Source organism: Talpa occidentalis, unplaced genomic scaffold, assembly GCF_014898055.3.
Source record: "Talpa occidentalis isolate TD23 unplaced genomic scaffold, MPIMG_talOcc4v2.1 talOcc4.3, whole genome shotgun sequence".
Classification (NCBI taxonomy): domain Eukaryota; kingdom Metazoa; phylum Chordata; class Mammalia; order Eulipotyphla; family Talpidae; genus Talpa; species Talpa occidentalis.
Window position 1 is genome coordinate 93,701,547 of NW_023603184.1, and position 25,527 is coordinate 93,727,073.

Genomic DNA, 25,527 nt, shown 5'->3' on the forward strand with positions numbered 1-25,527 from the left:
CGTGACTTTGAGCATTTACCCTCTCCTGTTTCCTCATTTGTAGTAAAAAGGAAATAGAACAGATGGTATCTAAGGACATTTCCAGCTCTAAAATTTTATAACAAAGAAAAATATCTGTGATGCATATGTTGCCTTCCATTTGCATGTAAAACTTAATATTTTGCTCTAAGTACTGGAATTCATGCACTTGTAAAGCAGTTCCCGGTGTGCTAGAGTGCATACATGCTAGAGTACATACACATGAACAGCAAACCTTAATTCTCAAAACAGAACAACTCTTTCAAGAGCTCACTTGCTTCATTCCCCCTCTCTTCTAAGTACCTGAGGTCAGGCTCTAGAATCTGGCTTAAATTTTGTTATTAATACAGGGCTTCACCCAAGTAACCTCTGTAGGCCATAAAGCAGAGACAACTATATTCAAAATGTTCTTTTCCTGCTACTTATAAATACACTGCTTAGGTCAAAAAGTGACTTCTTAAAGGCAAAACAACTATTTCTCAGATAGACTTATTTTTAAATTTCCTTACATGAAAATATGGCTAAGCCAAAAATATTCTTGCACTTGCAGTTTCTGGATTTTTGTCAAAAGGTCCTAACCATTCAAGTAAAGTATCTTTGCTTCAAAAGGAAGTCAGAGCTAAAGTCATGGGTGGTTTACAGGACATTTTCTGGTAGTCTTTGCTAAATTTCAATGTCATGCCACGATTGGCTGTTGATAGCTACAAATAAGGAAGTCTTCAAGTCAGGGGATTTCTCAGTGGAAGTTCCCAGTTCAACATAAGGGAGAAGAGCTTAGCACTGTTTGGGCAACATTGCCAGAACCTGTAAATAAAGCTTCCAGACTGCCTACATTTTTAAGAGGAATAGTCTGTGAAGGAAGGCGTGTAACCAGGAAAAGAGGTAATCAAAACTTTTGTAGTCCCTACTGAGTCTCAACTTAGCAAGGTGAGTTGGCTGCCTTAGACTGAAGTGTTGCACATTAATTCTTATCTTTCTTCCACTAAGTGAGTAATTTACGACATGATTCAATAATGCCTTTTTACTCATTGTCATAGTAATAATTTGGCCTTGAAAAAATGGCCTCGCTAGCCAAGATGCAAAGAAAATTTAAAATACTGTGATCTTTTTATTTTCTTCCCAATTTTTAGAGTAGAATTCATATCCTGCTCAAAATTTTTTTATGTTTATATCTGGAATATAGGCTGTTTTCTATGAGTAATTTTCAGGACATAATGTAAGACTTACAAGATTTGTATTTGTCCTAAGTTATAGATAGCATATTACATTGAAAAGTAAAATAATACTGTAAATGTTCATAATTTTTTGGTTAAATTTTTAAAGATAAATTCTGGCCTGCCTCAGGGTCTAATCAAACATTAACTTAAGTTTAGTATTTCCTACCTCCTACAAAATACATGTTAATGAATAATTCTTTACAGTAACTTATTGGCTTTAAAGACAGTTTGCATTACCTATCTTTCAACATTAATGCTTATGTAATTACAGTGATTTAGTCTTATTCTATTACCAATTTGCCTTTATTTTGACAATCAAGGATGATTATTAAAGATTCCATATGCTTTCTTAAGTATTTTCTTAATAATAATCTGAGGAAAAGTCGGTAGTTCAAAAACATTAAATTTCAAGAAGCTAAGTGTCACTACTGACATATTGATAGCTACCTTTTATTGAATGGAGGAAAAGGGCCCCAGGATCCTGTTGCTAGAAAGTGGTAGAGCCATGAGTTAAATATAAATTCCTATCACTTCTTTTTCCATGGCTCTCTGTTACCATTGCCCTGTTTTTTTGCAATATTGAAACAGTATTTTGAGATCTTATCCAAAGAACAAGATGACAGAGGCAGAAAGAAAATGACTTGACCAAGATCACAGAGCAGCCAAGTCGTTCTTAGAAGCTAGATTTCTTTTGTCTGCACTTGAGTACCCACCTCCTCACTCCCTCCAGGGTGTGCTTCCACCCGTGCACAGGCATCTGTACATTAGGGGCCATTAGTTGGCCTCCATTGAGGGGGGGACCTAGGGCTGTTTACTGGGTCCACCCTGATTGAGGTTCCTGCTGTCACCAACTAAAGCCTTAAAGCAACATCCAGTTACTTCTCTTAAACACTCATGGCTGTGAAAGAGATAGCTAACTGGAAGATTTAAAATAAAAAAAATCTCTTGAATGTCTTCAAAAAAGTTCTGGTTGGAATTTTATAAACTTATGCACAAATTTGAGGAAAATGATTATCCTTACAGTAGAGGACTTTTCTGTATGCAAACATTGCATGTATTAAGGCCTTAAACCAAATAGCTTCTTTGTTCATTATAAAATGTATTTCAATACACTTTATTTTTTCTTCGTGTATGTGTGTGGTAGATAGGTCTGGGTTATTCTCTAATTAATTACTACTGGCATTTAGGAATATCCTTGAGATCATAATTTTATTTTGTGTCCAGTCATTGTATTGAACCTTTATTTGTTCTAAATAATTTTAGGTAATTCACATGTGATGTATGGAAAGGAAAAAAATAATGATTTGCCTTCGCTTTTTATCTTTTCACCGCAATAGCCAAACTTCTAGAATAGTGTTTAACAACAGAAGAGATAGCAGTCAACCCTGACTTGTCTTGCTTTCAGTGGGAAATTCCCCAATGGTTAACATTAAGAATGTCTTTGGTTGTTAGCTCGAGATAAATCCATTTACCATAAAAACCAAATATCCTTCTGACCCTAGTTACCAAAGGTGTATCAAGACTTCAAGTTAAGCTATATTCAACGTCTCTTTGGTATCATTAGAGACAACTGTATGACTTTTCTTCTTTAAACTACATAGTGCTCTGCTGTTACTCAATGCAGAGACTGCATTTTTTGAATTCCATGATATCAGAAATTATGCATAAGTATAGTGAAGTTAAAGTCATAGTTAAATAAATTTTATTTTGTTATTACTATGTTTAGGACAATAAATTGGCTGATCAAAATGAACCAAAACAAACTTACACATTTCCTCTTCAATTAACATGCTTACACACCTCTCATCTATTATTTTGGCTTCACAATTCAGTTCACAACTCACATTAACAGAGAAGAATGAAAACATCATGGCATCTCCAAGGAACCCCATCCAGGTAGAACAACCAGATATTCAAACAAAGCAGTTTTCCCATCCTCTGTGCAAAAAACTTTCTCCCTATTAAGATAATATTAATTACAGACCAAAATTCCATTACAACCAACAGTGGGATGCAAATTGTGTGTCCAAATTGATTACTAATCTTATACCATTTCTATTAAGAAACCATATTCTTAAAAAAGGAATATCTAATTTACTGAGCATTCTTGCATTCATATTCACTAATGAAATTAATCTGTGTGTATTTTCTGAAATACCAAAATTTTCATGTTCTAAAAGGTTTAATGGGAGTTATTGGCTCCTTGAAATTTTTAAGGAGCAAAATAATAACACTGTCCTTGGCACCACTTTTGGAAGTAATACTTTAAAAGCGTTCCAATGTTTTTGATTGTTATTGTGTTATTCCAGTTTTATACTATTTTTCACACAGTTTAGGTTTTTTGTTTATAAACTATCCTTTTAATCAAATTTTTCCATTTAAGCATACATGGTATTCTGTTGTACTTTTTAAAATCATCTCCATAACTATGTGGATAACCCATTTTCACTACTAATTTTTCTCCATTTATGTTTTCTCTTTTTTTCCCCATTGGATATGTCAAACAGCTAATCTGTTGGATGTATCATTTTTCTGGTTAACTCTTTTTTTTTAAGTTACTCTTTTTTTTTTAAGATTTATTTATTTGTGCATACAAGAGCTGAGGTGTAGGCCAGAGGTTATGGGGGATGAGAGGATTCACCAGAGACAGAGTGGGGAGCAGGTGGGTCTACTGAAATGCCCTGCTGAGGGGAGCAGCGGGTGAAACAGGAGGGTCTGCTGAGCCATGTGGGTCACCTCCCTGGTGGGGTGGAACTCATGTTGCAGTGGCTGGTGATAGCTTGATAGCACTATCTTTAACCGCTGTGACACCGGGAAGGCCCTAAATAATTACTTTTTGGCCTTATTTTTACTAATATTTTTACTGCTTCTTTTGCAACTATTTTACTTTACTTTTTAAAGTTTTTTATTTGAAATCTTGTTTCATTTATTTTTATTCTTTCTTGTTTTGTAGCAAAAGTATTTAAGGTTAGGAATTTTCTCTGAGTACTGACATATTGCAACTTTTGATATGTCACTTTCACATTATCATTATTCTATCATTTTTGGAAGCAGTTTTACTTCCTCTTTGATCCAAGAGTTATTTAGGGCAATAAAGTTTGTTTCAGTTAATGGACTTTATGTTTTAGTATAGATTTAGATTTAGAGAAAAAATTGAGCAAACACTGCAAGAGGTCCCTTATATCCCCCTGTCTCCCCTCCACACAGTTTCCCCTATTATGACCATCTTACATTAGTGTGGTTCATTTGCTACAATTAAAGAAACAATACTAACATACTTTTACTAACTCAGTCCATAGTTTATCAGATTTACTTATTTTTTTCCATATTTAGAAAATTTAGGTAAAGTTCACATAAAATAAAACATTATAAAGAGAACAATTCAGTGGCATTTATTTATTTTTTTAAAGATTTATTTATTTTGTATAGAGGAACTGGGGTACAGGCCAGAGGTGTGGTGGGTGAGAGGATTCACCAGAGACAGAGTGAGGAACAGAACAGGCAGACTGACTGAAATACACTGCTGAGGGGAGCAGCCGTTTGAGTCAGGAGAGGTCTACTGCGCCATGTAGGTCACCTCCCTGGCTGGGGATGGAACTTGTTCTGCAGTGGCTGCAGATAACTTCATAGTGCTGTGTTTTAACCCCTTGTGCCACCAAGGAGGCCCCTCAGTGGCATTTTAGTACCTTTACAATGTTGTACAGCCATCACCTCTAATTGAAAAACATCTTTCTCACACCAGAAGGAAACCCTGTATCCATTAAGTTGTTGTTTTGCACTATCCTTCTTCCCTGAACCCCTAGCAAAACACAATCTAATTTCTGTTTCTATAAAGGTTCTTATACTAAATATTTTGCAAGTGAAATCATTAAATATGTCCTTTTTCTGTCTGATTTCTTTCATTTGGCATGTTGTCAAGATTCACCCATGTTATAGCACATATGAGTACTTCATTCCTTTTATGGCTGAGTCTGTTGTGTGTATACTGCAATTTCTTTATCCACTCATCTGTAGATGATAGGATAGTTGGGCTGTTCTCACTTTTTGCGTACTGTAAAAGTGCTGCTAAGAACATATATTTGCATGTAATTGTTTGAGTACCTACCTTCAATTCTTTTGGGTATATATATACCTCGCAGTGGAATTGTGGAGTCATAAGGTAATTCAATGTTAGCTTTTAAAAGAGTCAACAACTTGTTTCCTGCAGTGAATGAACTGTTTTATTTTCACTAACAATGTACAAGAGTTCCAAATTCTTCATAGTCTCACCAAACCCTGTTTTAAAATCTGTTTTTTTGGTCTTACGGATTTTCTAATGGGTATAAAGTGGCACCCCAATTGTGGTTTTGATTTGCATTTCCCTAATGATTAATGATGTCACACATCTTTCATGTACTTGTGGACCATTTGTATATTCTCCTTTGAGAAATGTTTCAAGTCATTTATCTATTTTTTTAATTGTTCTTTTTTTGAATTATGAGTTTTTTATAATTTAGATACTAGATTCTTATCAAATATGTGAAATGCAGTATCTTCTCCCATTCTGTAGATTGTTATTTGATAATAATTTTGACAATGTCTTTCAATGCACAAGGTTTTTTTTTTTTTTAATTTTATGAAGTCCAGTTTATTTTTTCTTCTCTTATTCATGATTTTGGTATCATATCTAATTCAAGGTAATGTTGATTTACCTCTATTTTCCATTTCTAAGATTATAGTTTAAGTTTATATAGTTTAGTTTATTGATCAACATGGAGTTAATTTTGGTATGTGATGTGAGGTAGGAGTCCAACTTCATTCTTTAATTGTAACTATTAGTTTTCCTAGCATCTTACATTGAAGACATTTTTCCCCTTTTGAATGGTTGTGACACCCTTGTCACAAAATCATATAGCCATGGATGTAATTAGGTTTTACTTGTGAACTCTTATTCCTGTGGTCTGTATGTCTATTATGCTAATACTACACTGTTTTGATTACTGTTAACTTTATAGTAAATTTCAAAATTGGGAAGTATGAGACCTATAACTCTGTTTTTCTTTTTCAATATTCTTGAAATATTCAAGGCCATTTGCAATGCCATGTGAATTTGAAGGTCACCATTTCCATTTCCAAAAAAAAAAAAAACAACTGGAATCTTGATAAAGATTGCATTCATTCTGTGGATTTGGGGAGTATTTCCATCTTAACAATACTTAATTTCCTCATCCATGACCAGAATGTATTTTCATTTTTCATTTTTTTCATTTATTTATGTTGTATTTAAATTCCCAGTGAAATTTTGTAGTTTTCAGCATGCACGTCTTTTGCCTCTTTGTTTAAATTTATTCCTAGGTATTTTTTTCTATTGGATGCTATTAAAAATGGAATTTTTTTTTTACAGAGAACTGGGGTCTAGGCCAGAGGTGCAGGGGGGTGAGAGGATTCATCAGAGATAGAGTGGGGAGCAGAACATGCAGATTTACTGAAATAGACTGCTGAGGGGAGCAGTGGCTAGACAGGAGAGATCTACTGTGCCATGTGGGTTAGCTCCCTAGCTGGGGATTGAACTCAGACCATAGCGATGATAATGCTCGGACAACCCTTATAGAAAGAGAAAAAATGTTTGAAAATCTTATCAAATGATGTCACTTGAATGCTTGTCAATAGTGTTAAAGCTATTCTTTTGGTATCTTTTTGTGGCTTAGAAAAAAGGGCACCCCTCTGGGGAAGACTAGAACACAAGAGAGCATGGTGTGACAAATGAGTACTTCTATTAGCTGGGAGTTCTAGCCAAAGTATGACCTGCTAAGTCATACATGCTGAGCCTGGTCAAAATCTTACATTTTGAAGTAACTGTGAATTCTCATGTTTTTCTGATTTTTCATTAGGCACTTAGAGAAACTGAAACACAAACAACTAGTCCAGATGTCATCCTAAATCAGAAGTCAACCAGATTCTATTAATAGTGTTATTTCACATCTAAGATTTCACTGAGATCATTGATGCATACCTGACATTCCAAGTTGTAGTAAGTGTTTATACTGGCAGCTTTTCTTGTCACCCTACTTATATTCAGAAGTCTCAGTAAAAAGTATTAAGCCGTTTTGAAAATATGCCTTAAAATATTTTTAATTGGTTTGAGGTTCTCATTTTCTTCCCACTCTACCCCATAGTACTGCTTACTGATCTGAGGTATATAAAAATACGAGTAAAGGAAAATTGAAGTGAAATTATGTCACTCTTCTAAAGGATTATTCCTTAAATAAATGTGCCAACTCAGTTCTTAATCTTAATAAAACATAATGGATGCCAATTCTAAAAAATTGTCATCATTATAGAAAGAGAAAAAATGTTTAACAGTGCATTAGCATAAAACTCTTCCATCCACCCAGCATTCATGTATGTTTCACACACTGGGAACGAGTAATCACTTTTCTTCATGATTACATTATGTATGTGGAAAGAGAAAAAATATATATTTATGAAATATCTATGTTTAATTTTTTCCCTATTCAAAGTTTCATCATTTACTTATTTCAGTTTTAAATTCTGAGTAATTATTAACTTCTATTTCAATTAGAAATCTGCAAAGTAACTCCTTCAATTTGGTCAAAAGCAGTGCTTGTTAACTTTAACTTCCTTAAAATTAAAATTTTCTGCTCTGTGAAAGATTGTCAAGAGAACAAAAAACAAGTCACACTGGGAGAAAATGTTTGCAAAAGATACATCTAATAAGAGATCCATTATCTAAAAAATAAAAAGATCTTCAACATTCAACCATAAGAATACAAACAACCCAAATTTAAATGGACCAAAGACCTTAACAGCTACCTCACCAAAGAAGATAGACAGATGGCAAATAACCATATGAAAAGAAGGCCCACATCACATGTCACTAGGGAAATGCAAATTAATGAGATACCACTATGCACCTATTAAAATGGCCAAAATCTGGATCACTGACAATACCAAATACTGATGAGGATGTGAAGTAACAGGAACTCTCATTCAGTGCTGATGGAAGACAGCTTGGCAGCGTCTTACAAAGCTAAGCATAATCTTACTATACAATCTACAATAACGTTCACACTCTTGGTATTTACCCAAAGGAATTGAAAACTTATGTCCATACCAAAGCCTGCACACTACTATTTATACCAACTTTATTTGTAACTGCCAAAACTTGGAAGCAACCAAGATGTCTTTCAATCGGTGAAAGGATACATAAACTTTGATACATCCAAATAATAGAACATTATTCAACCCTAAAAAGAAACAATCTAGCCTTGCAAAAACATGGAAGAAACTCAAATGCATATAACAAAGTAAAGAAAGCTGATCTGAACAGGCTCAACACTGTATGAGCTAACTGTATGACCTTCTGGAAAAAGAAAAGTCATAGAAACCAAAACAAACAAACAAAAACAACAATGGTTGCTGGAGGTTGGGGGAGTAAGGGATGATTAGGAAGAGCACAAACTGATTTTTAGGGCAGTGTGAGGCTGTACAATTCTATAACGACAGATGCATGTCATTATCTATCCAAAATCATAGAATGTACACCACTAAGAATGAACATTAATGGAAACTATAGACTTTGGATGAGAATGATATATCATGCAGTTCATCAACTGTAACAAATATATCACTTTGGTGGGTGGGGGATGTTGATAAAGGAAGAGGTTATGCATGTGTGGAAAAAACTAGCGAGAGAGAGAGAGAGAGAGAGAGAGAGAGAGAGAGAGAGAGAAATGCTTCTCAGTGTGTACACCTTAAACCACATTCCTAGGAGGTTGGTTGAAGGCAGGTTCCTGAGCTCACCCTCACCCCTGTTTCTGAACCCTAGCAGTCTCTAGAGGTGACTGATAAATCTACATCGTTATCAAGTCCCTCGTGTGATTCTTGTGCATGCTAATTCACATAGAGGGTGATGTTAGACCCTGTTATTTATTGTTTGGCAAAACTCTAACCAAGACCCACAGGTGACCTTTAAACTTGACTTTGGATGCCTCTCCGCGGCGCGTTTTGCCCGCTGGGCGGGGCGGGGCGGGGCGGGGCGGGGCGGGGCGGGGCTTTGGTGGGCGGGGCCTGGGGGCGAAGGGCCCAGCGGGCCTGGCGGGGTGGGAGGGAGGATGAAGGGTTCACGCTCGCGCGCAGGCGCTGCCCTCTGAACTGGAACGGAAAATAATTTCCGGTTGGAGTCTCTGAGCTGGGCGCCGCCGACGTGCGGCGCGAGATACCGATGCGGAATCCCTGGACTGTGAGTAAGAAACTTCGTGAGCGAGTTGGTGTGTCCGAACCTCGTCGTGCGCGGTGATGGAGAAAGTGGGGGTAGGGGGGTGGGGTGAGAGCGAGAGGGACGCGCTGGCAGTCCGGGCGCCGCGGGGCGGGCAGCCGGGGCGCCCAGACCCTGACAGGCTCTGGGAGTGGACAGGGCGGTGCGGAGACGCCACCCGGTGTGCGCCCCGGGTCGCAGCGCTTCCGGGAGGGGCTTTCCAGGCCCGCAGCGTCAGCGCGGCTGCGACGGCTCTCGCCGCGACGCTCCGGGGAGGGATCCCGCGCGCCTTCGCTCTCGGTCACTTGACTGCTTAGCCAGGAAGCCCGGGAGGCAGGGCCTGCGTTGTCCGCAAGAGCAGTGGACAGGGACCTGCGTGTCCCAGACTCCCTTCCGGAGCGGGGGTACCGTGCGACCGCTGCAGCTGTCGTGCTTGCTCTTTGGAAAGCTGCTTAATCGATAGTTTCTGTAGCTTTCCCCAAAGTTGTTGCACAATTTCGTTCTTTGCTTTGCTGTGTTGTCATCACCGCCTTGTCAATGACAAGTTGGGTAACTTCCCGAGGGTTACCTCACGGAAAAGATGGGAGGCCGAGGTAGAAAAGTTTGCAAAAAGAAGCCCGCTCCCAATGGGAACCCAGGTGTTAGGTAGAGTCCTTGCCCCACTGTGAACTGACTAGCGAGCAGTTACTAGTGTAAAAAGCTGTCAATTTTTGACATACGGCATCTATGATGACCCATTAATATGGTGAATTATTTTAGATTTCCAGTTTGTGAACCAGCCCTATATTTGGTCATAATGTAATATTTAAGCATACCTTTTTGTAACATTTTTACCTAAAAGCAGTAATTAGGTTCAACTAGAGTCATCCTTTTTCCGTAATTAGCTTTGCCAGACTTTCATATTAAGTTTATCTGGTTTCCTAAAGAAAACTGAGAAGAGTTTCTTCTTTTCCACCGTGAAGTTTTTTAAATACCATGAGAGCTCTCTGTTCTTTGAGAGCTGAAATAATTTCATCTTGGTAAGGGGGAAAAAAGGTCCAAACCTTTAAACAAGAAGATAAACGAAAACTTTTATTTGGATTTAGGGTCTGACACAGCAGTAATAAAATAGTATCCAAAACAAAGCTGTTGTATACCCTTTTAACCCCACCCACAACTCCTTTTTTTTCATGATCAGGATAAATGCTGTATTAGGCAGAGGCTGCTAATAATTATGTCTCCTATTCTTCCTTCTACTCCAGTTATATTATAGAAGAAATTACATTATATATAGTAGAGAAAAAGTTTTGCTTCTATGGGCAAGTTCTATGCCCTGAAAAAAACCAAGAGTGAAATTCAAATGCTGAAAGCATGTTTCACTTTGTTGCAGTTAACTTCCTAATTTTGCTGGGAAATTTCTTACTTCAGAGGTAATAACCGAGCTGACATTCAACTGTGGCCAAATCCCATATGGGGATTTCAAAATGAGTGAGGGAAAATATGCACAAGCTTGGCATGCTTGTGCTTATTTAATATTAAATAAAAATTATTAACGCAGTCTGGTCATGTGTGTAGTGTGTGTGCACACAAAGAGCAGGGCTGGTTTCTAAGGAAAACAAACCATCTAACCAAAGCCCATCTATTACCTCAGTAGTTTGAGTGGAAAATGTGTTATGTAATCTTTGGTAGAGCCATTAACTTTTTTAAGTTATTGTTTCAAACACTGATCACTTTCAGGAATATGACCTTAGGCAGGTAATGTAATTTATGAACTCTTTTTTTTTTTTTTTTAAAGATTTATTTATGCATACAGGAGCCCGGGTACAGGCCAATGGTACGGGCAGGGAGGGGGCATAGGACTCACCAGAGATGGAGTGGGGAACAGAACAGGCAGATTGACCAAAGTACACTGCTGAGGGGAGCAGCAGGTGAGCAGCAGGTAATGCCATGTGGGCATGGGCAGCTCCCTGGCCGGGGATCGAACTCGTGCTGCAGTGCCTGCGGACAGCTTCATAGGTTGTGTCTTAACCCCTTGAGCCAACAGGGAGGCCCTCTCTATGAACTCTTAAGGATACTTCAAGACCCTCTTAAGTGCTATTTACAGAAGGGTGCAGACATTTTGTGAATGCATCAATATTTGAGTATTTTAATTTATAGTCTATTAATCTAGAAGAAACTAATTTTGACATGATTTGGGGCATAACCAAACGCATTACTGAAAAGTAAGTGGTCAGTAAAAATAGTCTATTGATGTATTAGTAAAACTTTACTATTCTAACGATTCTCACGTGAATCATTAGCTGATTAGCTGTTACTGTTTATCCTTTCTTGTTTTCTAACATCTTATAAACATGAGTATTATTGTTTAATTTCAACTTTTTGTATTAAATTATGTCAAGCTTAGTATTAGTTTCTATTTCCTTAGGTTAATGCTATCACTGTCATTCCCCCTATTATTGCCAGTGCTTTCAGTCATGGGTAGAAGGAAATAGGAGGCTGTTTTCTAGACTATATGTTCACTATAGTCCAGGACCAAGACTCTGAACCATCTTCAAGAAGAATAACCGAATATGAAATGAATTGCCTTGTGAGTGGCTGGTTAATAGGTGTACAAAGTATTTTGAATGAGGTGTAATATATGACAGTTCTCAAAAAAAGTTGAGGATTGAAGTTGGTAGTGATACCAGATCTTTTGCAACTGAACACAAACCTTCAGGAACTATGTAATAAAGGTGTCTTAGTTTTTCAATCCCTAATCTATAAAAGCATTTTCTAAATTTTGTTAAAATACAGGTAACATGCAATTTCCCACCTAGACTATTTTCACATTTACAGTTCAGTAGTGTTGAATGTATTCACATTGTTATGCAACAAAGAAAAACATTTTTTTAATAATTTATATAATTCTTATATCATTTTTCATCTTTGCACAATGTATGCATTTTCATTTTGGTTATATTCCCCATATAGTTGCACCCCCCCCCTTATTTTGACCCTAATCCTTCCTTTTTCCTCCCCTCCCCCCGTAGTGTGTCTCTGGTTTATAGTTGCTTGTTGATTTTGATTTTTATTTTGTATTAGTTAGTCTTTTTCCTGGTCCCTTGTTTAGGTTTTCTAAATTCCTGCTATGAGTGAGATCATCCGGTATTTTTCTTTTTCTTTCTGACTTATTTCGCTGAGCATGATCCCTTCTAACTCTATCCATGTTGCTGCAGACTACATGTGTTTATCTTTTTTGATTGCTGAGTAATATTCCATTGTGTATATGTACCACATCTTCTTGATCCAGTCATCTATTTTTGGGCATTTGGGTTGTTCAAGAAAAACATTTTTAAGGGACTTTTTTTTTTTTTTTTTAAGAGATAGAGCTTAGAAGGCAAATACTAGTTATTGTTTATCTCACAGGGAAAATTCCTGCATAGTAACCTGAGTTTATTTTTTTACCTTCAGGTATGTATTTCCTATGATTTTGAGAGTAAACAGTTTGAGCATCAATAATCTACATTAACTTTGATTTTTCACCAACACTTTGCAAAAATGGAACAGTATTGAAAATGCATTGTCTACTTTGAAAACAAAGTAATTTCAAGTCATTGCAATAAATATTGAAGATTGAATGGCCTAAGAAAAATAATGTGAGTTCCAGTTTAATGGTTAATTAGTTAAAATATTTGTAGTAACATGAGGTATGGTAATTATTCTCTTGAACAGCAGAACAAACAGGCAATTTTGCTGTGGAAAGTAACTTTCTCTAAGGACAGAAGTTAGAGACTTAGATCCTTTCAAGAGAATATATTATTTAAAATTTCTTGAAGAAAATGAACTGTTATTGTGAGATAGTTACATGATTTTAGTATTCATGGCCATTTATTAGGTGATATTTAACTCTAATGTTATTTCATGCCTCATATATTTGTGGTCTCTAAACACGAAATACCTTTTTCTTGAATGTTTCTCAACCTTTTGATAGACATAAAATCTCATATTGTACATTATAAGTGCTCCTTCTTCCCAGTTTTCTGCTGTGCCTCTTCATACTGTGTATAAACTTTCTCTTGTGTTCCTCCAACCAAAAGTATCCCGCAGAGCCCTACTTTACATGATTTATAAAAACAGATTTTTAATGTTAAATAGCCATTTTTAAACTGTAACCTCTCGACCATCTCCAGGTTCTCACATGGCCTGGTCCCTAGTCAGTGGAGAGTATACTCCTTAAAGATAACTCCTTAGGGCCTCCCTGTAGCACAGGAGTTAAGACACAACCTATGAAGCTATCCTCAGCCACTGCAGCACAAGTTCTATCCCTGGCCGGCCAGGGAGCTGCCCACATGGTGCAGCAGACCTCACCTGACTCCCCCGTTGCTCCCCTCAGCAGTGTATTTCAATAGATCTGCCTGTTCTGTTCCCCACTCTGTCTCTGGTGAATCCTCTCACCTCCCCCCCACCCCTGGCACCTCTGGCCTGTACCCCAGTTCTTGTATGCATAAATAAATAAATCTTTAAAAAAAAAAAAAAGATAACTCCTTAAAGACTGAGTAAGCTAATTGAGCAGTGCCATGTTTATGTTAAAGTTTACAGTGAACATCATATGCCCAGTTTCCCTTTTGTTGTTACACTCTTTAGTTGTATACTTCAGCCCATAAAATTTGATAGTGTGAGAGAAACAAGTACTACTGGAGAAAAAAGGAAGTGAGGCAAAGCTAAGACCCATGGGTGTGGTCTTTGACTGAAATTGTTTTAACTCTTAGGAGAGAAAGCCAAAAGTTTCACCAAGTTCTAACATTCAGAAGAATGGAGAACCTGGTCTGGTTGCATTTAGCCAGCCAGTTTATGGGAAAAAATATAAAATTCAAATTTTGAGAGTGCAAACTGAGATATATTTAAGTTTCTGTTTTTTTCAGGTCTCTATTTAGAGTACAGTAACAGTGTAATACTGTGAGCTGTGGGTATATCCATAAGGAAGCTTACAACCTGGAAAGTGAGAATAGAAATGTAACCTGCTTATGTTATGGAACTCTTGAAAATGAAAAATGATCATTAATTCATAAGTGACAGTTTTTTCCCACTTTCTGTCTTCAAGTAAGGAAAACACATTGATTGTCTTTAAAGATTTATTTAACCATCTAAGAGGATATCCTTTCATTTATGTGTATGTCATATATTGTGGGCTTATTTTCTACTTTTTGTACTTGTTACTTTATGTGGGTAAGAAGGCAGACATACAGATAAAATACAGAAAAGACAGTATATTTTTCTCATTCACTCATTCACCACTTCATTTGTTTAAGTGGCAACTTTCTGAAATAGAATATGAACTTGTCTTATTATTTATAACCCAAGGGGTTAGCTAGTCAATTTTTTTCTAGGACAGAGTGGAAGAAGCAGCAGTTTCAAAGTGATTTCCTTCCCCCATCTTTAAACTGCTTTAGAGTTAAATTGGCCTCTCACCACAAGTGTGAACCCTTGTAGAACACTTACCCAGAAGTCGAATAGTCTCGACAGTGGGGGAAACCCAGCAGAGAGCCTTTCCCATCTCACATCACCCACGCTTGTCTCTACCACCACACAAAAGTAGACCTTATTAAAAAGCTATAAATTATTCTGGGGTAGAGGTAAAGGGAATCTACCTTTAAGATCTTGATTTTATTCAGACTCAAATATATGTAATGAATCAAAGTTGAACTGCTCTCGTTGAACTGTGTACTTGGTAGTGAAATAGTGTTTGATTAATTGTTCAGGATTGGTTAGCTATCATTTGACTGTCATTGGTTGGCGGCATAATACAGGTTGCCAAAGATCACAGGCTTAAACTATTTTATCTATTAAATAAGAAGTTTTTTTGAAATGGAGAAAGAAGTGGGAAAAATTGGAATACTACTTAGGAAAAGTCAATATCCAGATAGTAGGAATCTAGAAGTAAGTATAGGAAGAAGGAATTTGAAAAAAAATTCAAGAAAAATGTTCAGGAACTGAGGCATAAATTTCCAGATTAAGAGGGCCTACCAGTTGGTTATCGCAAGTGGTATTAACTAATCCACATCTGTAGATAAAGTCCTAAAATTTCAGAAATGTCGGAATATTGGGACAAAGAAGAAAAACAATAGTTTCTAAAGGGAAAAAATGGATTAAATATAAGATTGGCACATAAAATGGAACTAGACCTCAACAAAAATGAGTGGAAGCTAGAAGACAACATAGCAAAGCTTTCAAAATTCTGAGGAATTATTACTTCCAATCCAGAATTCTTAATCTGGCAAACTATTAGTTAAATCTGAGGGTAGAGAAGACATTTTCAGTTATGCAAAGTCTCAGAAAATTTGCTTCCCAAACACTCTTTCTCAGGAAACTACTGAAGGCTTTACTTTACCAACTAAGGGAATAAAACAAGAAAGATGAAGATTTGTGATACTAAAAATGAAGGATTCAACTAGAGGAAAGATGAGCAAAGGGAATCATCAAATCCAAAGGGAATCCTCAAATCCACTCCTTAAATCTTCCATGAAGGAAGATCCTAAGTTGAAAACTTTCTTCTAGGCATAGAGATCAGCAAGTCTGGACTGGAATGAGTCAGTAAGCTCAAGGAGAGATTCTTCGTAAAAAAGGTGAAATTGGTAGAATAATTGAAATGTCTAAAAGGATTGAGGAGTTGTATTAGTGATAATAAGAAATAAAGCAAACAAAAAATTTTTCAGGAAAGGAAATTCAGCCATGTTATACAGCTCAGCAGTGAATAGCATTACATAGCTGTAAGGTAAAAACTCAGTGCTAATGTAAGCAAAAATAGGATATAACTATATTGGGAGAATGGGGATGACATAACGGGGGAGGGGTATAGAACTGAATCCTTATTTTGTATAGTGGGAAGACAAACTGAAAAATTAGTAATGGAAATCTTAATGTATTTTTTAGAGATACAGAGATAAATACCAAAGAGAATCAACCAAAAGAGTAGAAAATTGTTGCCAAGGTGAAGCAGGAAATGGGGAGGGGGAGGGGGAGCAAGGGACTGCTGTTTTTCTTAAACCTTGTAAAGCTTTTTGACTTATAAAAAATATAGATACATATAACTTTGACTTAAAAAATGAAAATTAAATTAGGGTGAAAAGAACTAGAGAGATCTGGATTTATCTGGGTCATCCATTTTCTGATTCTTCAGCTGACCTTCAGCAACCTTTTAGAAGCTCAGTTTCCTTAATGGGGAAAAGTAGGTAATACATACTCCTGCAGAGGGGAAGATTAAAATGAGGTAATTTAGGACCTGGCAAATAGTATTATCTCAACAGGTGTCATTCCCAACCCTTGTCCCCAGTGTTTCCTATGAGGAAATAGAGGACCACCGCCTTTATTTGGACATGCTTCCCATACCATCAGAAGACAGAGATCGTCCTGGTCCATTACTGCCCCTTTGGAATCTACGTCCTTTCTCAAGTATAACATTGAGAATTTGAGAAGAATTGAGATGATTATAAAGTATTGATGGGAGAACTTAAAGTTAAAAGGGACATTGCTGCTTGGTGAGGAAAGAGCTGTGGTCATACACATAGTTCTCTGTCAACATAAATTCAAGCGCAGATGCTATTAAGGGAATCTCTTCCATTAATAGAGAAAATGTTTGTCATACAGACTGATGAGTTGTGGAAATTTCATGAAACAAAGATCATAGAGTGCTATTGCTCTGGCCCATCTACCGAATACCTTCTTTTTAAAATGTCTTCTGCCTTAGCTCTGCTATTTTTTATTCCAAATTCTGTATGTTTCTTCCTGAACAGTTCAAAAAGGAGTTATTATGAAGGAAAAAAGGACACTGTGAAAGACTGTTTGCCTACTTTGGTGCATGTTTGTATTGTGTTTTACAGAGTATAGTGCTTTCCCAGTTATAACTTGACCCCATAGAACAGTGATTCTAAATTTGTCTTATATTTCTAGCTCCACAAAATTATCCAGCAACTCTTATTTTTTTTTAAGATTCATTTATTTATTTATTTATTTATTTATACATACATACATGCAAGAACTGGGGTACAGGCTAGAGGCGCGGGAGGGCGAGAGAATTTACCAGAGACAGAGCGCGGAGCAGAACAACTGAAAACACTGCTGAGGGAAGCAGTGGGCGCGACAGGAGAGGGCGCGACAGGAAAGGTCTGCTGTGCCATGTAGGTATCTCCCTGGCCGGCCGGGAATCAAACCCGCACTGCAGAGGCTGCAGACAGCTTCACAATGCTGTACTCAATCTGGTGCACCACCAGGGAGGCCCATATCCAGCAACTCTTAGTTAGGGTTTGTTGATCTATTTTTGTTTTATATCCCCCTGCTGGATTCTAATCCCTGTCCTAAAACATGTTCTACCCCATTCTAAACTGGGGCTGATGAGGGAACTGAGTTCTCAGAAAAGTTAAATGACTTTTTCACTCTTACCCATCAAAAGTTGCATTGGTGTGCAGAACCAACCAGAGACAGAACATGTGTTCTGCACACCAACTCTGATTTTATTTTTGTTTGACTGGGCTTTTTAATTTAGATTCTCTAATCTACAAATTGTTTAATAGAAAATTAAATACATCTTATACGATATATAGTCTCAGTTAAAAGTTAAGTATGGAATATTTATTTTGAAGTATTTTTATATTTTTTTCAGATACAAAAGGAAGTACAACATCAAATTAAAATTTTTAATAAACTTGCTTTCCCATAGTAGGATGGCACAAGTATTAGGATTTACCAAGTCTGAAATATTCACATTTGAAGAAAAGCTGGTGTTCCCCTGAAAAGAGTGGAAACTTGAATAATTTTGGCACAGATGGTAGTTTGAGAGGTTGGTTTGTCAAGCTACCTAAGGATTTTGAGGTCATGTCTTTGGAAAATTCAACAGTTGGAGTGAGAAAGCATGTTATATGGTATAAATATATTGTATCTGGTTTTAAACTGTTATCGTATTACACATTTCAAGTCACACCCTAAACATCTTGGGAATGACTGGAAATGGGTATCTGGAAATCTTTGAAACCTTATTTATTTTCTCATTGGAGTTCTTCTAATAAAACAAGCTGTGACTTGCAAATATTTGCTCAACAGCCTCTACGTATCTTCAGGGAAATTAAAAGCAGAGATATGAAGAGCTGTAGAATCCTGTGCCAGTGGTTAAAAGCAGAGTGTATAGCTATATAATTATATAGGCATTTGCCTGTTCTCAATTATCATTGGTAATATTTTCAAGGCTAAATGACTGCTCAGCTATTTAAACTGCAATTTAAAGAGAAAGCAGGTCTTTTTGTGAAAAGGTCCTCTGTCTCCTGAAGTTTCACTCTCTTTTCATAGGATGAGCTTCTCCTCTTTAATAATGTTTTTGATCCTGTACAATAAATGACTCAGAGAGGCTTGGAGGGACAGTAAATCTGTTAACTCATGAGATTTTAACTATTTCTTTTCAAAAACAACTTTGCCCTTTATGAATCTTGGGTAGCCTTTGACATCTCATGTCAACATCTCTTCTGGGGGGCCTTTTTAAGATTACTGAAAGTAGTTTTTTTCAAACTTACCTTTTAAGACCAGAAGATAGGTATAAACTGTCATACTCTTGTGAAAGATCATTGATAATACTATTTTATTTTCATAAATTTGGTAGAACAGATTAGAGGGACTTAAGAAAAATCCCACATTCAAACACTTTACCAGAGAGTTATTTTTCCCTCTTTAACAGTATGTAAGGTTTAACAGAGCAGAACATTAGGTAACATTCCTACCTGTTTGGCTAATAGTCTCTTTTCAGAAAAGAGAAAAAATTCTACTAAAACTCCTTAATATTTTATGCATTTCTAGCTTTCCTTCCAACATCCAGAAAGTCTTTTTTGGCTTTTATTTGGGAGAAAAAAGAGTAGGCATCTTGTGGCACAGGTGGTTTACAAGGAGTATTGTTTACTTCTCCATTATTTTCTTTGCAATAATACATTTTTTTAGCCCCCACCCTTTTTTTTTTTTTTTTTTTTGATGAAAATATTTTGTCCCAGTTTACTCTCTGTGGATGTACCAGTATAAAAGACAAAGCAGGACTTCAGAAATTGAAGTTGGAAAGAAAGTTTACTTAGCCTTAATTTCTTTCTCTAGATTTCATGATCACTCAGTTTATTTTTCCTGCCTATTGTGAATAATGTTTCTTCTAACACTTTTGTCTAAAATTGAATTCAATATCCTTCTTTCTGTGCCTGCTTATCATCAAGGTCTGCCTCTTATTTTGAAAAATTTGACTGGTGAATCATCTTTAACGAAATTACCTGGATTACTTTGCTTATTAAAGTGCAGGATCATCCCAGACCAGCTGATTAAGAACTGCAACAATATGAATGTTGCTTTCTTGTTTGTTGTGCCACATCCATTTAGTCCAGGAGTTCTGTTGCTTCTGCCTTTAAAATGTTTTTTAAATTCATTCATCTTTCACTTCCTTGCCCTTGTCTTCAAGCCTTCATCTTTTATCCAGAATACAGCAGTAGTATACCCCTGATTTTATCTTCCTCATCAATTTGTATTTCCATGTTAGCATCAAGTTTACCTTTCTAAAATATGTCCATTTCCTGCATGAAAATCCCCCATTATCAGTGGCAGCAAGTTAAAGTCTAAATTTCTTAGAATGACACTAGAAGCCTACTATAATGTGTCCATTACTGAATCTGCAGCATATAGTTTATGTAGTGAGTGCACTCTAGAAACTATAGTTTTTGAATATCTATTTTTATATATGCATTAAGTTATAGCTAATCGTGCCTTCTGAGAATCGTTTTTGTGTCTTTTGTTCTCACTGCATCAGTGGTGCCTATCACAGGCATTGATCATAGTTGGCACTCGGAAAATGTTTTTATTTTAATGAACATATCCACCATGGCACCCTGGGAGATTACTTAATTCTTGATGTTAATGAACAGTACCTTGGTTTAGGAATTTCAAAGATTTTGTCCCAGGTCATATACCTACAGCTTTGTAACTGTAGGCAAATTGTTTAAGATCTCTGAACCTTATCAGTCAAATTGATATATAAATAATGGAAAATGAAGAATTGGTGAAAAAAGTGTAAAAGGAACACAACTCGTAAGGTAGGAGTAGTACTGTCTCTGCAGTCCCTTGCCGCAAACCACAGAGTGCCGTATGCATTATTAAGCTAATAAACACTTATTTTTTTCTAACTGAATTGGACATTAATGGGGTATATTATATTAAAATCAAAGTTTGACCCTAACAGTTGGCAAACCTTTGTTTGAACTGGGAAGCTTAACCAAGGGAAGATAAAATTATCCCTTGAGCAGGCTGCCAGCCCCTCCTACCCTATAATAGTTTCATTATTGAAACATAGGATCAATGAAAGAGGAAGCTGGCTCTCCCCAGTGATTTTTCTGGGCACTTCCTCCTGAGTGGGCAATACAACCAACACAAAACTGAACCCCACCTTGGGACAGGAACTTACTGCCCTTCTTCTGGCAGAAAGAATGTGTGGACAGTTACTGCCAAGGGCTGAAGGTGGCTGGATATGAGGTATCCAGACTTGGAGAGTGCTTTGCACTCTACTTTCTCCGCTGCTTTCTGGGGGTCAATGCCTTAAAAGTTTCACCTTTAAAAAAGTGAAACTGTAACTAGAAGAGTGTTTCAGAGATTGCTCTAATTTGGACCTGCTGAGTTTAGGGGATGAGAATGGGTAACAAAAGGCAGCCAACCAAAAAGTGGGATTTGGATTTAAGCATATTTGCTACAAATAAAAACACTTCCCTGGAGCCTGGCAAATTTTGCAGAAGGCATACCAAAATGTAATTGAAATATGACTGCTTCTTAAATTGTGAAATTAATTTTACACTTAACAAATGCTCAAAAAATGGAGCAACAAGCATCTTTAAAGTACAGGGTGTTAATATTTGAAATCTGTCCAATTTAATTAGTTGGGTCCCAGAGACTATTTTCCTTTTTCTCTGATAGGTGTCACGGATCTATCACCCATTTCTCTTCTTTGTTGTGAGATAGGATTAAATGTATCATTCTGTTTTATTGACCCGAATCATATGTCCTCAGCGTACATTCTTATTTCAGGAACTAGGATGCTTCCACGTGGAATTCACTTGGAAATTCCTCTTAGTGACATTTGTGTGATCTAATTCAAAGACCTGAAGTGAAGGCACCACATGATTCACTTACATATGATGCAGCTATTTTTAGTACTGCATTTGTATTTTTAAAAACAAGATTGCCCCTTCTTGATAGAACAGACATTACATTTTTAGACTCACAGACTCAAGAACTTTAGAACAAAGAAGTTTCTTAGAAATTGAGTCCAAATATCTTTTTTGCTTTGGACACATAGTAATGTAGGTTCTAAAAGATTTAGTGACCTTGAACTATAAAGTCATAGGGTCAGTCAGTGATAGAACAAAATAGAGAATTAGATGGGTCTAATTCATTTTAAAATACAGGTATGGTTTTCTCATGAACAGTGATACATAACTTAGGCACTTAACTCTTAAAACATACAATTTCTACATTAGCAAATTACTGTATGAGAATCCCTATGGCCACTGATCTTTGTTTTTCCTTCCCTGCTTATATACTTGATTTTAATCTCATGTTCATTTTTTGTAAATGACTTACAAACTCCTTCTTTAACTCCTTCTTTAAATGATACAGTGCCTAAAGTACTCCAAAAGTTAATGGGAATTATCAGCTAACCCTTACATCATGTTAATGCTGACTACTTATGTTTCCTTAGTGTCTGTGTTTCTTTAGTGTCTGTGGCATATCAGAGGTTCTTACAATGTTAATTATCCTAACAGCATTTCATCTTTTCATCCATCAGAGGCAGAAGCAAACTTCCTAAGTAAAATATGTAAATTTTCATTCTCTCATTTCTTCAGAAAGTAATGACACTGTAATCCTCATAATAAGAAATTTGAAATTGTCTTTAAACCTGGAAAATGAATGAGCATTATCTTTAAATGGAAGGCTTTGGTTGAGGGTATTGAAATGTTACTTAGGTATTTAAAAGAACATTGTGATTTATGGTGAGCTGATTTTCAACAGATGGGACAAGGACAGCTGAATAGCCAATGTGAAAGTAGGGATCTGGACCTCTACCTCAAACCATATCAGATTAACTCAATATGAATCAAGACTAAATTTTTATAATTAAGTTTTCTAATTTTAAAAGAAAAAATTAAATAAAAAATTATTAATGTAAAGGATGGTTACAAAAAGACTTTTTAAATAAAATGTGTTTGTTGGGTCAGGACACACATACCAGGGACAGTGGAATAAGAGTGAAGAGACAGGGACTTCAAGCAACTAATCTATCCACTCTAAGTGACGGTTTCTCAGCACAGGTAGACCATTGCCACCCAACTGGTCTCCCCATCTCCAGTTTTCTCACCTCTTTTAATCCATTCTCTGTACCAATGGGTCTGAGAATGTGGTCCCCAGATGGTAGCATCAGTACTGCCTAAGACCATGTTAGAAATGAAAACTCTTAGGCCCCACTCTAGAACAACTAAATCACAACCACCAGGATGCGCCCCGGCATCTCTTTTTTAAGAAGCTCTCTGGGTAATGCTGATGCAGACTGACATTAGAGAGCTGATCTTCACCGATTCCTTAACAGTGTGAGTCAAAGCTCCTTAGCACAGCTCAAAAGATTTAAAAAAAAAAAAAAAAAACTATAAAATTCTTAAAAGAAAACGTGAATGAAACTTGCATAACATTGGATTAGGTGATGCTTTCTTAGGTGTGACACCAAAAGCCCAAGCAATAAAAGAAAAAAAATAGATAAATTGGATTTCATCAAAATTAAAAGCTGGGTCAAAGAACATTATTAAATAAAAAGTCTACAGAATGGAAGAATTATTTGCAAATCTAGTAGAGGTCTTGTTTCTAGAATATATAAAGAACTCTTAAATAGTTGAAAGACAAATCACCCAATTAAAAGGTAGGCAAAGAATTTTTTTTTTAATTTAAATTTTATTTTTATATTCCCCATACAATTACAACCCCCCTATTTTTACCCATTCCCTCCTTTCCCCGCCCCCCACCCCCCAAAGAGTGTCTCTTGTTCATGGTTGTTTATTGATTTTGATATTTTCTTTCTTATAGTTATTCTTTTTCCTGGTCCCTTATTTAAGTTTTCTAGATTCCTGCTATGAGTGAGACCATTTTTCTTTTTCTTTCTGGCTTATTTCGCTGAGCATGATCCCTTCCAGCTCCATCCATGTTGCTGCAAATTGCATGTGTTTATCTTTTTTGAATGCTGAGTAATATTCCATGGTGCATATGTACCACATCTTCTTGATCCAGTCATCTATTTTTGGGCATCTGGGCTGTTTCCAAAGCTTAGCTATTGTAAATAGTGCTGCTATAAACATAGGGGTGCAGGTGCTCTTTGGAATTGATGTTTCTGTGTCCTTTGGGTAAATACCTAGGAGTGGAATTGCTGGATCATATGGAAGCTCTATGTTTAGTAGGTCAAGAAATCTCCACACAACTCTCCATAGTGGTTGGACCAGTTTGCACTCCCACCAACAGTGCAGGAGAGTTCCTTTTTCTCCACAACCTCGCCAACATTTGTTGTTGCTAGTTTTTCTAATATGTGCCATTCTCACTGGTGTAAGATGGTATCTCATGGTAGTTTTGATTTACATTTCCCTGATTACAAGTGATGTTGAACATTTTTTCATATGCCTGTTGGCCATTTGCATTTCCTCTTCAGAGAAATTTCTTTTTAGCTCTTCTGCCCATTTTTTGACTGGATTATTTTCTTTGTTTTTGTTGAGTCTCATTAGCTCTTTGTAGATTTTTGTGATCAGTCCTTTATCATTAGTGTTGTGTGCAAAAATGTTCTCCCAGTCGGTGGGGTTTCTCTTTGTTTTTGTTATTGTCTTTTTTGCTGTGCAGAAGCTCTTTAATTTGATGTAGTCCCAGCTATTGATCTTTTAGGCAAAGAATTTGAATAGACATTTTTCCAAAGAATATGTACAAATGACCAATAAGCACTAGAAAGAAGTTCAACATCATTAGTCATTAGGAAAATACAAATCAAAACTGTGGTGAGGTGCCACTTCACACCCACTAAGATGGCTATAATTTTTAAATGGATGGTGAGTTAATGAAGATGTCGAGAAATTGGAACCCCTGTACATTGCTACTGCAAATACAAAGTGGTGCAGCTTCTGAGAAAACATTTTGTGTGGTTTATCCAAAAGTTAAAGGGAATTATCACCTAACTCAGAAGTTCTGCTTTACAATATATTTACAAAAGAATCAAAAGAATGTGTTTACATAATTATGTGTATACAACTGTTCTTCATAACTTTATTCAAAATACCCAAAAAGTGTCCACTAACTCAGCAATGGAAAAACAAAATCTATACAATGTAATATTATTCAGACACAAAAAACAATGAAGTACTATTACATGCCACCACACAGATGAGCCTCTGAAATTTTATGCTGCATGAAAAAAAGTAGTTACAAAGGTCGTATATGAAATGTCCCAAGTAAACAAATAAAATACACAGAGTCAGAAAACAGATTAGTGGTTGCTTGAGGGTTGAGGAAAAGGGGGGAATTAACACTAAATGCTAAAAGGAAAAGGACTTCTTTTTTATGGTAATAAAAATGTTCTGGGATTAGACAATGGTGATGGTTGTACAACATGGAACATAACTGAAAACCAGTCAGGTGTATACTTTGAAGTGGTAAATTTTGTTATATTTATCTTAATTAAAAATACTAATTTTTTAAAGCATTATGGACCTGAAGACAAAATGAAAGATGTTATAAAAGATTGGAGACTGAAATTATGAAGGATTGTCAGTCACAGAGAGATGGAATAATTTGATATCCCCTAAAATACCCTGTGAACAATTAAAGAACTTTATCTGTATTATAGTTTTTACAGCTGGACAGGGAGAATCAGCCTTTAGATGACCCTCTGTTTAGAACCAGAGTATGGTTAGAGATATTATACGAACTAAGATGATAAAACCAAGTTATCTATGCTGAATAAATTACCTGTAGTTCGGAAACAGCAGGGAGGTTGAA

General features: G+C 36.4%; 1 protein-coding gene across 3 annotated transcripts in view; it reads left to right on the plus strand.

Moving 5' to 3' along the window:
* Positions 1 to 926: 926 nt before the first annotated feature.
* Positions 927 to 25,527, plus strand: part of TANK (TRAF family member associated NFKB activator) — a 78,526-nt gene continuing 53,925 nt past the window's right edge. Inside the window, exon 1 of one of the 3 annotated variants that reach the window (XM_054699783.1) lies at positions 927 to 945. The gene's annotated coding sequence lies outside the window, so the exon portion shown is untranslated. Of the gene's footprint in view, positions 946 to 9,357; positions 9,478 to 12,878; positions 13,107 to 25,527 lie in introns of those variants that run through there. The other 2 variants (XM_037523415.2, XM_037523416.2) reach the window with 2 other exon arrangements.